The 16,839-nt window shown below is 44.8% G+C and overlaps 1 long non-coding RNA gene across 1 annotated transcript in view; it reads left to right on the top strand.

Moving 5' to 3' along the window:
- Positions 1 to 1,001: 1,001 nt before the first annotated feature.
- The window catches only part of LOC138566457 (uncharacterized), a 98,183-nt gene continuing 82,345 nt past the window's right edge, over positions 1,002 to 16,839 (top strand). Inside the window, exons 1-3 of the long non-coding RNA XR_011301940.1 lie at positions 1,002 to 1,176; positions 1,675 to 1,696; positions 1,784 to 1,801. This is a non-coding gene — a long non-coding RNA (uncharacterized lncRNA). The remainder of the gene's footprint in view (positions 1,177 to 1,674; positions 1,697 to 1,783; positions 1,802 to 16,839) is intronic.

The following is a 16,839-nucleotide window of genomic DNA, read 5'->3' as shown; positions in this document are numbered from 1 at the left end:
TTTGCATGTGGGTGAACATGGAGAACATAACTGAAAACATGTATGATATTGAAAGCCATTTATGCCGCAGTAGACATGACCTTGTGACCTTGTGATTGTGTATCTGTTTAAAGGTGATGTACCGTGAACATGGACAATATGTATGAACACCACTTCCAGTGTCCTCTTGAAGGCCAACGTGTCTTGCACTGTATATTTCCCAAACCATCCAAGATCCAAGAAGTCATGACGGGGGCCGTCATGGGTGTGGCGTGGCAGGCATATGTGCTAGTTGAGGGGCACAGTGATAGTGATTCACACACTTTTGGCAGATTTCAATTAGGAATGCACGTTTTCTCTATAGCACTTCATAACGGATGTTCACTCTTCTAGGTGCTGCAATAATGGCCGCTATTACGGCCCATTTTGATGCGGCTGAATTTATCAACCTCTGAAAGATGAAGTGCTGAGGCAGCTTGACTTCAAACTCGTGAGGTGCAGCCTGACCCATACCGCAGGCAAGCGTTTAGCCCAGGGGCTAAATGTGGGGTTAAGTTATGAAATGCACCTGTCTACAATTGCTCCTTAAATGTTAATATAACACAATTGCATATAAAATACGGGAGATTGGTTATTTGTGAGATGTGGCCCATTGGCTAAACTGCTGCCCTCGTAACCTGTTGAAGGCAGATTCTAATCTCGGCTAACACTTGTGAGCAGCGTTGTGTGATTCTGCATTCCATTGAGCATTATGGCTTTGTTTCAAAGATGCAAGTAGAATAGGCTGAATATCAGAATTAAGTACACCAAAAGGGCACTGAAAATCGTTAACAGTCTGTCCAGTTTGAAAGCAGCTAGAAGCCGTTAAGTGTGCAGCGTGGCGCTTTGCAAGCCTCCATTTCTTCAGCAAAAGAGCAAAGGCGGTAGAGTTGCCGTGCTTTCCCGTGCCAAAGGCTTGTGTGCAGCCACTGACATGGTTAGGACGCTAGGGGCGTGACCTGGTGTCATTCTTTGGCCCCGCCCTCATTATCTTGCAGATCTGAAGTGTAATCTGGGGGCGCTAATCTCGCCTTTGGACTCCGTTCTTCATAGCAGCGTCAAAGAGCAAGCGAACGCCTCCCAGGAACCGATTGTACCTGGGATCTGAAGGCCGCCGCCGGTGAACCGCCATGGGCTGTGGCGCCTCAGTGGAAGCAGGTAAAGGACTCCGGCGCCAGTGGTGTGGAAACCGGTGTCACTGTGCACGTGCCTTGCTGTGTGCCTGTAGAATGTTACAGAAATTAAAGAGTTGGGGCAAACACAAATTGGATGCACGTAAATGCATATGTACGCACACCTATATAAATGTAGGACCAGCCGTATTTATAATATCCCCAACATGTGTAACTATTGTAAGTAGCCTGTAGTGCATTTGTGCATGGTGCACTCTGCTTCTAAGCACTTCATTGAAATAAGAAACATCTTTATTTGTGAAAATCTATGAGTATAAGTAAACATGAACTGTGCATTATGTATCAATGAAGAGGTGTGAAACTATTTTGGAACTAGTGTAAATAGACCAGAGCCCGCACAAAAACAACGAGTGTTGTACTCTGAGTAGCTGCAAATGACTGTCCGGTGTGTGTGTGTCATGTTAGCGTGAAAAGAAACGTGGTGTTGGTTGCACTCACTGAAAATGGCGTCTCTTCATTTCAGGGCCAAGAGAATGCAGGGACGGGTGAGTCAAGCCTTCAATCAAAAGTGCCACTATGAAGTGTATTGTTATCTGAATAGAAATAATGTTTACATGCATTCTTCCTTCTAGGTCGGACATTGAAGACTGGTAAGGATGATCACTTTAAATGGGCAATGGTGTATGTTGTCTGCCATGATATCAGCTGCTCCCTGCACTTGACGTCATCAGAGATGTCTTTCACCACACACCAGACACCACCCACACGCACACACTTTTCACTGAACGTGTGCACATCTTGAAACACGGGTATAGGTCTAGATATTCACATGTCGACATATCATTGATATTCACAAAACTCTGGAGTTAGGCCAGTTGGAAAGTTATGTTTGGTTATTTGTGTGTATTGTTATTCGGTTGTTTACTCTCTCCGTGAAACCCTGAGCCAGTAATATTGCCTGTGCAGTGCGTGAAAAAAGCTATCACTGTCCACTGCCACTCCCCCCACCCGGTGCCGAGGAAGCGTGGGTCTCCTGTGTGCAGCGAAAGCAAAGCCTTCCAATAGGGCGCTCCAGAGGCATAGCTGGGGGAGAGGGGTGTTTGAGGGGGCTATAACCCTGGGTCTTTTGGTTGTAGCCCTGGATAGAAGCTCAGGGGTTACAACCAAGGAAGGTGTTATATCCTGCATATGTATGAGTGGGGTCTGAGTCAGTGTAAGAGCTGTGATGGAATGCTAGTGGAGCTTGGAGTGTTGGGGCACCTGGGGATTCCAAGGGAGACGGTTAGGGACTTGGAGCTGGGCAGGGAACCAGGGAAGAAGCTACTAGTGATCTCTCTCTCCTAACTTCTACACTAAACCTGTAACTAAGACAATAAAGCGTGTTTCTACTTTCTACATACCTGAGTCAGCCTGGTTCCTGCTCCTTGTTATTTCTGGCTCAAGGTAGATCCTGCAGGAGGCAGGATACATCATTTGGCGACGAAGGTGGGATTTAAAGAAGCGAACATTGGAGTGAAGGTTGGAGGGAGAGAGATGCCCAATTTACCTGCGCCAAACAGCTCTGAAGTCGGTGAGCTGTTGGAAATAAATGTGGAGTTGGCGCTGTCTATGGAGGTGACTGACTATTTCATTGGAGGCACCAGTCAGGCTAGAGGAAAAGCCTGTGGTCAGTGATAAAGCAGCTGGAGGAGTATTGGGCCTTTGCTGGAAGGAGGCCGTGTGGCAGGGAGAAGGTGCCACCAGTAAGCAGCTGTCATCTTTTGGAGCCTGAGCGCCGTTGCGCTTTTGCTGGAGAAAGGGTCTGTGGAACTTCAAGTCCGGAGCAAAAGAGTTTCTGCTGAGAAAAAAAAAAAAAAAAAAAGAAAAGTGTTGTGGTACACATTTTCGTAAGTCCTGGAGGGTCGTATGGGGTCCTGGGTGGCGCGCGCCCAGTTGAACCCCTGCGTTCCAGCTCTGCCGTTGAGCTGGAACGCATGCAGGCAGCCCCTCACCATTATTTCCTCGGAGCTCAGGAGCCTGCAGAGGAATACAGAGGAAAGGACGTCTGTGCGTGTACAAACGTGATGACGTTTGCGGAAATTCAAGAGCATTATTTCATAATGGAACTACGGAATGTTGGAGTGAATAAATTACACCGGCAGCTGCAGATTAATCTTTGACGGAAGAGAGGTGAAATGAAACATGAAGCCGTGAAGTATCGGTTGAAAATGGGAATTTGGAACACGCAGCTGAATTAAATCAAACAAACATGGTTGAACAGAGTAATTTCGATACGGGGAGTGCACAGCTGTTTTTTAAGGCATCTCCGTTTTGGAGTTTGAAGTTTCAGTGGACAGTGCATGAAGACAGATGGCACTTTGATTTACGGACCACGATGCCAGTATTCAGGTTAAAGTTATCTTGGCAGATGTAATGTAATACATTTTTGCGAACTCGAAATGGTTTTAAATTGAAGTTGCAGCACATTCAGTGCACACAATGACAAGATGCAGGTTATACGTTTATTTTTCGGAAGACGTCATTTATATATATGCACTAGTAATAATGTAAAGTTGTGTTTATTGTTGCATATATGGGCAGGCAGAAGTTGCATGTGTGCACAGTGGATTTGGGGGCGCTGTTTTTTTTTTTGGAGATGTTTTAATTTGCTTTATTTTTAAACGAACTGCACATCATTTCTGGAGGAACTTTGAAGTATAGAATGGAAGTAGAATTGACGTATGGCACAATAATATGGAAGAATTATGCATAAATGCTTGATTTTTTTGTAAGCATTGGGGGAAGCATTGAGCATGTTTATGCTTAATGTGATGTGCATTTTGGGGAAATGCAATTTGTGGGGAAACAAGAATTGAAGTTTAGCATTAAGAATTTTAAAGAATATGCAGAAATGCTTGATTTTTGTTAGAAATTGCACATGATATGGTTTTTTGGGCGAATCTTTGATCTTTCGTATGCATTATGTAATTTGCATTTTGGGGAAATGCAAATTTTGGAAAAGCACAATTTTTGGGAATTGCAGATTTGGAAATTCTAATTGTCTGATCTGCGTTTGCATGTGTTGAAGTTCTGTACGATTGTGGATTAAGTCTGCGTATGTGAGCGCAAGCTTATGGGGTGTGTGACACAAGAGTGCGCACAGGAGGCAGCAGGTTCTGCAGTTGTAGTGCATTTTGTGCTAGTACATGTGTGAGAGGTAGCACGTGTGTTTTGTAGTGGTGTGTGTACAGGGTGTTGTACGGTTGTAGATGTTGACGTGTGGGAGAGTACACGTTTATATGCGGAGTATGTTGCGCAAAATAGGAATATATAAATGGCAGTTGCATGCATGCAAATGGGGTTTAGGCTTATACACCCTGGCCAGGTGTATTGGCAGTAGTATAAAACCTTCAGGAGGAACCCCAAAGTTTTGTTTTGAGGAGTTTGGACACAGAAGGGTGTTCCAATGTAGTTGACCTTAGGGCATGGGCCCTCTTCGGAGTTGTTTTGTGGAGTTACAACGCAGTTGTGCGTTTGGAAAAGGAAGTGAAAGGAGAATTTTTTTTTCTCAGATAGTGTATGTTTACATTATAGGGGCTACACTAGTTGTCTGCGTTGTAGGTAACCGCACGGCAACATACTTCCTTTAGTTGAGTTTAGGGTTTTCCCTAGTTAGTTCTGTGATGCCAGGCGGTGCACTTGGGAGGAGGATTTTGTTGTTTTAGCATGCCAGTTTGCAAGTGGTATGGAATAGGAGTGGAGGGCACACAGTATTAGGCCAGTGTTTAGTATATAAGTTGTGGATTGTACACTGGTTTGGGTTACTGGATTAATTTCAGTTTTTATTACACTTTTCAAAATATTTTTAGAAATTCCAGGTCACACCATTTGATTTTTCATCCCAGTGGTGTGCCGGAGCTTTTGGGTTGCAAAATTTTGAAATTGCACTACACTACTGTTCTTTTTTCTGGTAGTGTTAAAATTTTTACATCTGAATTTTGGGTTTTGCAAAGGTGAATGTGCAATGCACTACTAATTTTGTCATTTGGTAGTAAGTGCATGTTAATATTTTTTCATAGCTTTTGCTATGCAATTTTTAAGCCACAATTCCTTCCTTTTGTGGTTGTGTTTTCTGTGATCTTGTGTTGTATGTCTCTTTCCTAGGTTTTTCATTCCTTTTTCATGTTTTCTTTAGGAGAGAAGGATGAGGCATGTTGTTGGGATATTTGTTAGAGTGCAATGGGATCTTTGTTGGCATGTTTAGGACTATTGTGATGGCCCTGTGTAAGTTTGCAACATTCGTGGCTACACAGTTTTGGCAAGGTAGTTAGCCTATTTTTGGGGCGTTTTGGGTTGTGCTCAAGTGTGGCAGACTTGAGGTCAAGAGTGGCAGTCTTGGCGGAAGGTGTTTAGTTTAGGAGGGTCGATGTCTGTAGTTTTGTTTTGTTTGTCCATGTGGCAAGGTAGTGCTTGGTGGTGGCGGCACTGAGACCCTGGTGTGGCAGGCCAGGGTGGAAGGAGTAGTAGAAATGTTGTGGTTGTTTGGTCCTAGCATGGTTGTGAGTTGTGTGTTTTCTTTTGATTGAAAAGGAGGGGGATGTGTTATATCCTGCATATGTATGAGTGGGGTCTGAGTCAGTGTAAGAGCTGTGATGGAATGCTAGTGGAGCTTGGAGTGTTGGGGCACCTGGGGATTCCAAGGGAGACGGTTAGGGACTTGGAGCTGGGCAGGGAACCAGGGAAGAAGCTACTAGTGATCTCTCTCTCCTAACTTCTACACTAAACCTGTAACTAAGACAATAAAGCGTACTTCCTATTTTCTACATACCTGAGTCAGCCTGGTTCCTGCTCCTTGTTATTTCTGGCTCAAGGTAGATCCTGCAGGAGGCAGGATACATCAGAAGGCCAGCTAGCCCCTAGTCCCGACATTAGCATAGCCCCGGATCTTTTTCAGACCTAGCAACACCCCTGGGGCGCTCTGGAGCGATGGGCATTTTAAAATGCAATGTCTATATTCAAACTGCCTGGGGCAGTGATGTCAGATCATTACCATACACACTTTTCAAATGAGGCCCCAGGCTAGGGTGACAAGATTTCCAAAACAAAAACCCGGACGACCAACAACATAAAAGAGGGACTACCCTATCGCAGCCCACCAATTAGCGGCCCTCACCCAACACGCCCCACAACCACGACCCACCATATTTCCTGCACTTCTCCTTTCTATAAACTGTATATGATCTCATTTGTGCAGTTTTGTATGTGAATCTTGGCATGTTAATTCAAAACAAGAGTTGCTCTGATTGACATTATATTGGCTTGCTGTACAAACATTTCCAAGCCAGTCTCTATGGCACAATCAGTAAGTGTTGTGACTTGTACATGAAAGGTGGGGGGTTCGAGCCACACCTCCAACTTCAGAATTCTGTTAGCTTGAGAAAAATAATTATGATTACCATAGCCACCCAACCATGCAAACCCCGGACGGGGTCAGATTTCCACGGACTGTCCCGGGAAAACTGGGACGTCTGGTCACCCTACCCCCAGGCTAAATTCAAAGGGCGCTTTTATCACGAGCGGTTTCGAGCTTCCGTGTAGACGAACATGAATAATTAAACTAGGCATTGGCTCCCTCTACTGTCTAAATGAAAGCGTGCGCAAATCCAGTATAAAAAGAGGAGATTTTGTCCCAGACTCGAGAGAATGAATGCCTTTGGACAAATAAAAACATCTCCAAATCCGGAGCCCATTGCGGCAGCATTGTTCCTCACATACCGCATTCCCAGCCTGGATCCGATCCAACTGTGACTGCATTTAACTTGTCACTAGGATCGGACTAGGCCTTAAAATTGTCTCGGGCACCAATGAAAAAGTGGCCCACAGTTCAAATGGCTATTCATTACTTTTGTGACTCTGTTTGGATAGTATCCAAGGGATAGTTGTCTGATAAAATGTGATGCAAATTGTGCATTTTAAAGAATGTTTTTTTTCAGCAACACTGGTCAAAAATATTAGCCACATAGTGAAGTAACTCATCGAACTGGCCCACATTGGCCAAAAAAGTGGCCCACTTTGAACTCAAAATCTGGCCCACACCCGCATTTTGTGTTTTTGGTTCAGCCATGGGCCTATTGTCCTATATAGGCCAGTCCAAGCCTGCGTCACTCAGTGAGAAAACCAATGAGCACCATGGACACAGGCACCGTTTTAGCTGTTGAGTGGTGAGGGGGCTGGCGCGCGCGCGAGCTGAGATGCTAATCTCCTCCCCGGGGAGTTAGAGCGGCGCAGCATCCCTGCCGTCTGTCTCCGTCCTCCGGCTGTTGAGGCGGCGGGTCGGCCACTCAACCTCTGGTGCGGAGGCCCTTCACGCGAATTGCTTTTCATTAATGGAAAGGACCTCGGTAATGCGTCTCTTGAAGCGAGCTGCCTGCTGATGTTTCTTCCTTTAATTAGATGAAAGGGACTTGGAAATGCCACTAGTAGAATTAAGTGACAGAACGGGAGCGCAGCATGGGGAACCTGGATTTGCCACCGCCCCCTGCGCTGCATGCCACGTTTTAGGTTTGGCCCACGATAGGTTGGGCTAAAACACCACTATATGGACGAAATCAAAAAATGAACTACTCTAAAATTTGAACATCCCTTTCTAAGAGGGTACACTTCCATGTATTTTTCGTTAAATATACTTGACTTTCTGTGTTGGAGTTTTTGATTGTAAAATTAAGACAGCCCGGAAGGCACGCACATATATATAAACACATTTGGTATGTCACTGATTTAACAATATGCCATTAAAGGGGTTGTATTGTATTGTAAAGGGCCCTAAAGAGTACATAAAGGGGGAAAGAATTCCAAGAGAAATTATACATTTTCTAAACACGTTTACGCCAGGCTGTAGGTGCATTATGGTAACGTGGGTCGTGTTTATACTGGGTTCGCAGATTCGGGTATTGCTCTCATTGTTACCTCCTGTCAGGAGGCTCCTGACGCCGGGTGTGATCTTGGTCAATTTACAGCATCCCCGTCCAGAGCAGTTTCTAGACTATATTTCACCCAGGACGAAACACCAGAATGCGCACCCCTCACTTTGCTGCTACCCTGCCCCGGGTACCCTGCACTGCACGTCCTCTCCAACATTATTACATCCTTGCAGCTTAAATAAAGTTTTATTGACTTGTACTTAAAATGAATAAGTGAACAACAACGTATTCTCACGGATGACTCTAAAGGCACACTGACCACTAAGATATTGATTTCGTTTTTATTAAGGTTGTTCCTGAAAAGTTGGCCCAGGAAGGCTTATGGAGAGCACGCCCCTAAGCTTTCCTCAACAGTGCCGCTAGCATAATAGATTCTCAAGCACAGATGTTTTTGTTGGTTTCTACTTGAAGTAAGGACGCCACTACTGACATATACACACACCTTCTCATGTGATGCATTGTACCAGATAGCATCTGGTGATATTGTAAAGAATGTAGGTGAATTCGATTGAAATGATTTCTTTTCTGAATAGCTTCTGAACTTGTAGGTGTCACTAAAACTTTCAAAATAGAAGCGCCTGCCTTTTGGGACCGTTACCCCCACAAAATGTGTATCTTGGCCTGCGGTTGTGGGCCTACACCCTTAGGCAGCAGCTCTCATCTCTATCAATTGAGACACTACCGCATTGGAGTAGGCGTAGCACCCATCACATCTAACCACCCCTCACGTGACTTGCACACTGGCAAAAAACGGTCCCACTTCGACCAAACAGTCTGACCCACACCAGCATGTTGTGCCTGCAATTCAGGCATTGATCGCCTTGTTGCCATATTCTGAGCCTCCTAAAGGCTATCGGTGTTTCTATCTCTCTGCCTCCGGAAATTGCTAAGAGGTCATACGTTCAAATGATGGTGTATTTATGTTTATGTCTCTCAGGTGTTCTTTTCACTCCTGCTCTCTTTTATATTCTCTCTCTCACTCCCCTCTTCTCTCCCTAGTGCCTTTCTCCTTTAGCTTCCTTCCCATTCTCCCTCTATCCACTCTCCTCCACCCTGCTCTTACCGGTCTCTCTCTTCCTATATTTCCCTGCCTCTCCCCTCCACGTCTTGTTCTTCTGCTCTCCTACTATACTTCCTCTCTCCTGTATCTCCGTTTGTCTCTCACATGCTCTATCTCTCTCCTCCATTCTCCCCTACTGCCTTTTTCCCTCCTGCTCCCCAACCTCCCCACTACTACTAGCTGCTTCCTTCCATCACCCTACAGTCCCTGTCTCCTTTCTCTCTCATAACTACACAATCCTCACTCACCCCTCAACACTATACCCACTCACCTGGTGCCTTCCTGCTTGCCGCCTTTTTTCACCACTTAGCAAGCCCCACCCACCTGGTGCCTTCCTGCTTGCTGCCCTTTTTCACCACTAAGCAAGCCCCACCCACCTGGTGCCATCCTGCTTGCCACCTTTTTCACCACTTAACCATCCCCGCCCACCTGGTGCCTTCCTGCTTGCCACCTTTTTTCACCACTTAGCAAGCCCCACCCACCTGGTGCCTTCCTGCTTGCTGCTCTTTTTCACCACTTAGCAAGCCCCACCCACCTGGTGCCTTCCTGCTTGCCGCTCTTTTTCACCACTTAGTAAGCCCCACCCACCTGGTGCCTTCCTGCTTGCCGCTCTTTTTCACCACTTAGCAAGCCCCGCCCACCTGGTGCCTTCCTGCTTGCCGCTCTTTTTCACCACTTAGCAAGCCCCGCCCACCTGGTGCCTTCCTGCTTGCCGCTCTTTTTCACCACTTAGCAAGCCCCGCCCACCTGGTGCCTTCCTGCTTTGCGCTCTTTTTCACCACTTAGCAAGCGCTGCCCACCTGGTGCCTTCCTGCTTTCCGCACTGTTTCTCTACTTAAGGAGCCCTCCAGCCTCTTTTCCTTTGCAGATGGGGAGCAGGTGCAAGTGGATCTTGGTCACCTGGCCAGAGCTCCACCCATCTGGTGCCTTCCTGGTTACCGCACTGTTTCTCTACTTAAGGAGCCCTCCAGCCTCTTTTCCTTTGCAGATGGGGAGCAGATGCAAGTGGATCTAAGTCCCCTGGTCTAAGCACCACCCACCTTCTTAGCCCTGCCTCTTCCTTCCTGCTCTTAACTATTAGATCAAGGGCGTCTCTCGCCCGGGTGTCTGCAGTGAAGGGCAGACGAAGAAAAGGGCAATTTCTGTTTGGACCTGTTTCGGACCAGGAGGACCCAGGGCCCGACCCCCTGCTCAGACAGCAGGTAAGCATGCACCAACATGTGTTACCCCCTCTGTTCCCACAGGCCATCACCACCCCCTCTGGTCGCCCTATGATGTTCCCTTCCCCCCCCTTCTCGCACACAGGTGTTGCCTGTTTTGCTTGATTCTTCTACCCTGCTCCCCCTCAACCGCCTCAATCCTACTTCTGCAGGAGTCTGTCCTGATACATTCTGGTTTCACCATCACCGTCTTGTGGCCAATGCTGGATTTGACTTTTATGGACTTCATTCATTCACGGTGTGTCACTCTTTCTCAACTCTAATGCGGGACTTCCTTTGCATCTTGTACTCATGGTGGCCCTGAATCATGCTGTTTCCATCTTCACCTTGTATCCTGGCTTGCAACATTATGTGTTACTACTGACTTCTGCAATGGTATTCGCTCTTCACTCTTGCTTGTCCACACTTTTTGACTGCTTACTCTTTGTTCTCTCCTCCTTTCCCTTCTCCCTTTTCCTATCTCCTCCCCTTACTTTCTTCTATGCACTTACTCTATCAGAATTTTCCCTTGACCTAATATGATAGCAACCTCGTCTGTTTCCTCCACCCTCCCATTACTGTTTTTTTCGTCCCCACCCCCGCTCCAGCACTATCTGAAATGTTGTCAGGCCTAGTATGATAGTCGCTTGTCTGTTTCCATTTCATTCCCACTCTCCACTCCCTTCCTTTTCTATGTCTTAGCTCTTGCACTATCTGGAATATTGTCAGGCCGAGTACGATAGTTAATTTCACATCCTTACTGTTCATGGCCTGTAAGAATGTCATTGTATTTTTCCTTGTTCCCTCCCTTGCCTTGAAGCGCTTTGAAACACATTGTATATAGTCGCTATATAAACTATCATATCATATCATATCATACAACTTCTCCCTATTACTCTTATGCTCGCTCTGCCTTTGTACTCCCCTCTCTAGTCACTCACTCATGCACCCCTATTACACGCTGCAACATTGGTACCGCTCTCACTCAAATTAAATACCCCACCTGCACTCTCCTCCAGTACTGCCACAATCTCACCAGTTCGCCTCTCCATCACCTGGGATTCAGTCTGCCAACTCTCCTTTTGAGCTCACCCGAGCAACTCTCATTCATTTCAGTAGAAAAATAACATTAAAAAAAATGTATTAGCAATTTTTATTAAACTGAAACTGCACTGGTTACCTGGCCATCCTCTGATCTCGGGCCCAGGTCCCTCCCCTGCCAGTCACAGACATCTGCACTACCTTCCTGGCAACACCCACACTAGTAGATTGTTTTCTGTATCGCCACAGTCCTACTACCAGCACTTGACACCTGATGTCTGCACTAACCCTTGCACTTGCCACCTGCTGGCCGTACTTTTACCTATTGCTGTTTATTCTATTATCCCATGTACTGCACTTTCCCCTTCCCGCTTCCCATGCACTTGCACGATCTGACTGACATCTGGCCTAGTAGGAGCGTTGTCTGTCTTCCGCGGTTTCCCTTCCCTTACCTCATCACGCCTCGAAACACTTGTGTATAGGCATGTTATAAATGCCATATCATATCATATCATGCTTTGTAATGGATACATACAGAATATAATCATCAACAATTAGCCATTATAATACTTGCTAACCAATAATCCAAGATAAAAATGTAAGTTGAGTTAACAATTAAAAGGCACAACATAGTGTATCAAGGTTACAGTGAATGTAGACATTCACTAAAAGTCCCTTGCAAAACTCAAACATCAGAATTCATTGAAGCAATATATGAGAAATATAATCCTAAAAGGATTACAAGAACGCAAAAGAAGAACAAGACAGACAGGACAATGCAAGACACAAAGCAAGACACAAGAGGAGAAGGAAGAACAAACAAAACTAAAACTCAAGCAACAAATTAAAAAGGACTCGGCTGAGGAGGCATTAAGATATTCCATCAGTGGACTCCACTTTTGATTATATTTACGTACGTCAATTGGAGAAGTGGTACAACCCTTTTCTATTCTGTGAATGTAACATATATAATTCCACCAAGTAGCATAGGATAAGCGATCAAAACATTTCCAGGTAGAAGATATTAGATGAAAACCAATGAAGACAAGGTGACATAACCTGGGAGAGGAAATATTAGTTAAATCAGAGTAACCATGTGATCCGACAATTAGATTGTCAAGATTGAGTTGTGCTGTAAATTTCCATTTTTTTTGTAGAGTTATCCAAATTCTTTCCCAGAATGAAAAACTGTAAAAAAATACAGTGTTTAAAATCAGCCGAACATCTTTACAAGACCAGCATAAGGTTGTCAAGTTGGACGCAAATCTAGAAATACGTTTAGGAGTAAGGTAGACTCTACTCAAAATAAAAAAGGTCGTCTGAGTTAGCTTTGTGGCTTTAGATATGTTAAAGATTTGATCAGTATATTGGCTAGAACGATCATTGATCCATCCATTTCTGAACTTTTATACCCCAGCCTATCTTTCTCTGCCCTTCCCCCTGGCTCCCATTCCTTTCTCCGATCCCCTGTTACTTTGGACAAATCTTGTCCTGCATTTTTTCATTAAGTGGCGAGGATTCGGTACAGAAGTTTAAAAACATCCGGGACACCTGCCCACTTTTGATCTCCAGCATCTGCTCTGTCATTGTAGTGGGACTTGAGGATGCTTTGTTTTGACTATTACTTTGCACAGCACTTCATAACAGTTTTCCCGGTGCATTGACTATGGCGCAGGTCACTCTCTTTGCAGGCTTGGAGGTTCTGAGAGGTGCTGAAAAAGTGGTAAAAGCAGTAGCCGAAGTATACGAAAAGAAGTAGTGGAATTATGTTCCCTCCTGGCCTACCCCCGCTTCCCATTAGCCCCATTGACAAGCCCCCCCACGTGCAATATAAAATCCCAAACTAAAGTGCCTGCTTTCTAAGGGGATATTCAGTGCAGTGCACTGACGTGCAAGTTTCAACTTCTTCCTACACTTTTATTTGAAAACAAAACAATTCTGGAACGCTTTCTTTTTAAAATAAAAGTATAGGAATGTTAAAATGTAATTAAAAAAGTAGAGGAGCACCGCTCCCGTCCACAACCACCACTGGCTAAAAGAAATCTGACCAGAAAAGAGGGTGCTAAGGCATTGTGGAAGGAACAGTGCTACCAGTGATTTCACGCTACATAAACCTCTGAGGGGTGTCAGGGACAGGGGTCCCTCTCAACTCCCTCACCCCACCTCTGCTGTAGGACAGGTTCTGGCAATGCCCCGGTAGACCACCTACTACCGGTTGAGAGGGTCCCTGCTGTCCTCCGACAGGATTATGACCTGACTCTGTCACAGTATACAATATTCTAAACCTTCTAGCCATCGCCCTTTTGCTTTGCTATAGTCACCCCGAGAGAGACATCTGTGTCCAGGCGTGGGACTCATGCCTGCTAGGTCTAGAGACCCATGCTACTCCTCACTGATGAGGCCCAATGAGGCTTAAAAATGCCTGGGGGTTGCTTATGGTCTCGTGCAGAAGGGATGTGACCAAGCAGTTCAACATGGACTGCCCCATTTGGGATGGGACCACCATGCCCGATTTGCATATCGTCTTTCATCTTTTTTAATGGCGTGGCCGGCGAAGAACATTGGTCTGGAGGGTTGCCCAGAGCAATGCCAGGGGTTCAGATTAATTCTAAACCTTCCATCCATCACTCCCTTTTGATTTACAGCAATATTATAAACAGAAACTGATTTTCATTACTTCGTGTTTATGTCATTTATTATCTAAATGAAGCGCCCTCATGCCCTCACGGTGCTGTGTAATTATTCCAAAAATGTCACTCGCAAATAAAAGTTTAGTAAGAACCAATAGCTCTCTTCAGTTCGTGAACACAGTGCTCAGAGGACATTCCGAATTCTGCATGAGAAGATTGGAAGGGACTGTGCAAGAACGGAAAAGAGATAGGCAGTGGTAAAATAGGGGTCGTTTTCAGTTATATTATTTAAGGAGGGACTACAAGTGCCTCGAAGCTGCTTCAAAGTGCTATCAGGCAAGACAAGAGAAGTAGGTAGGCTGAGGTGAAGAAGTCATGTTGCCATAAAATGTGAGCACAAAGACCCACATTATAACACTACCTACCCAATTGTCAGAGTGCCGCGCATTCCATCTATAGAGGATTTTGAGTCAGGTTTAATTTTCCTAAACCAATTCACAATATATTAATTAATAAATAAGACCTGGCACATAGTGAAACTACCTGAGTATAGGATGGTAATATCTAGAAAATGGCATCACTACTTAGGTATGCAAAGGCAGCAGCTTTCTAATGGTGTGAGTACATGGGCATTAAATGATAACTTCTGGCAAATCGTTGCATGCTGGGTGGATGGCTCAAGTGCAGTATGCTCTCTTCAGTTATGAGATGATGGCATGCAATAAGTTTGAGAAGATGGTTGGCCCGACGAGGCCCTTCATCCTTCTGTGGGTGATGAATCAAGTACCAGCATTGGTTCCAGCATTGGGTAATAACACTGATTAACACACATGGCTCATCTCCCTGAAGCTCAATAAAAATCAGCAAGTTATTAATATATGTTGCAAGTATAAGGCTACCATATTGAAATACCTAGTAAATTGTGTGTGTTGCTGTTATCTGACAGCAAATTGTGTGGGTACCTGACAGTGATGCAAGTACCTTACTGTATGCTGCCATGTGTTGTGGGTGTGTGAACACACTCTGGCAAAAACTAGTAAATGATGGTAACTTGGGCATGTAATTGTAACACTAGGCAGATCGTGATCATATATGGGCATGTGATCTCAATTCCTACGAAATAAACAAAGCAAAGATTATCACTACACAAAAGTCAAAACTGTTGGATGTGTTTATGCTCATCACCTTTTCACTGTAAATAACACACACATGCAAACTGCTCCTGGACACATACAACACCAAACAAAGGAAGTTGTTTCCTTAAACTCTAAAGCATTACCAACGTCTGCACCCTTTGCCTAAAACTTAAAAGGCAGCACCAAATATAGTGGGTAACAGTATTGCTTTTTCACTACTTACTCAATGATTTCAGTAAACCAGATAGTTTGGCGTTATGAATCCATGTCATCTGAACATGTGTTCTCCAGTCCTGGGCTTTCATGTAACAGATGAATGCATTCTGGGAGCTGTAGTCTTTTTTTGTCTTTCAACTCGGTTAACATACCAGAAAACAATGATATTCCACAAAAAGCCCCCTGCCTCTGTTCAAATATTGCTGCTGCCTGTTAATTATGTTAAAATTCAAAATCTCGCTGCTCTCCCACGTGGGAGATTAACAGCCTATCCCTGCTGTGCACCGTTTGCCCATATGTGCCCGGAGCTGTTGCTCGGTTTGCCCGCCCCTAAAAGCGGACCTGTCTGCATCTTGTAAACCCAACCCTGTTGTGATATGCAATGGTTTCAGTTAGTGAGCACTATAAAGCATGAGGACGTTGATTGAGCATCATGAGAAAGTCATGGAGCTCATTATTTTACAGAGGTGCTGGACCACTATACTTCCTGTTCAGTGTAGTGCTGGTTTAGGGAAGATCACTCATTAGGAAAACATCCCAGCTTTGCCTTCCTAGATGTTATGTTTTCTTAACGGCCATTCATATAATTACATCTGCCTCTGATATTACAACGGATGTGGGGTCAGCTCTTATTGTGGCCTTAGTAGAAGTCGTGTATCTATTCCCGTTTTGTAAGGACTCTGCTTACCTGAATTCCTTTGGGGTAGTGCCCTTAGTGGTGAATGTGATGACCATTGTTAGTGTGGGCGAAGGCCCCTTAATCGCCTTAACCCAAGCGGGCCCACCACCCGAGGAACGAGCGCACGTTTTGTACGTAGAGCAAGTTTATTGTACAATCATCCCTGAGCAGTTAGATGGTATAGCGGGACCAAACTAACCCAAGTCCCAACGAACCACAACAGTCAATACAATTTGTACATTTTTGCAACACTTACACACTCCCAGATACTTTGTTACAACCCAGCCCTCACACATGATTGTACAAAACATATACAAAGAAGTTCCATCTTTTTCCATTACTCTGCTTCTCATTGGTCATCAACAATCTTTACTACCATATTCAGATCATATTCGAAAGCCCACCTTTGCTGGGGATTGGCCGATGGTTGATTGTGACATCATGACACAATAGAACATTCACATAGAAACATAATTAATTACTAGCAACTACTGGCCTAAGGCCTTTCAACCTTAAGTATGATTGCACATGGTCAATAAACATAAACAAACATAAACATGGTCTGCATGGATATCTTAGCAACACGAGGAAACGTTGAGCAAACAGGATCTCTTTGCACTACCAATTGCTATCTCATCCGCCCTATTTTACTGGCTCCACTTAAGTCATTCTAATTTATGTGACTAGCCCTCCAGCATGTATATCCTCTAGTTCCACCCTGAGAAAACAATTGACCACCAGACACCATGGCCATCTTATCCCATCTTA

The sequence above is a fragment of the Ambystoma mexicanum genome, chromosome 2p (assembly GCF_040938575.1).
Source record: "Ambystoma mexicanum isolate Mex_15411 chromosome 2p, UKY_AmexF1_1, whole genome shotgun sequence".
NCBI classification, from domain to species: Eukaryota; Metazoa; Chordata; class Amphibia; order Caudata; family Ambystomatidae; genus Ambystoma; species Ambystoma mexicanum.
The sequence above is the reverse complement of the archived record's forward strand: the minus strand, read 5'-3'. Positions and strand labels throughout refer to the sequence as shown.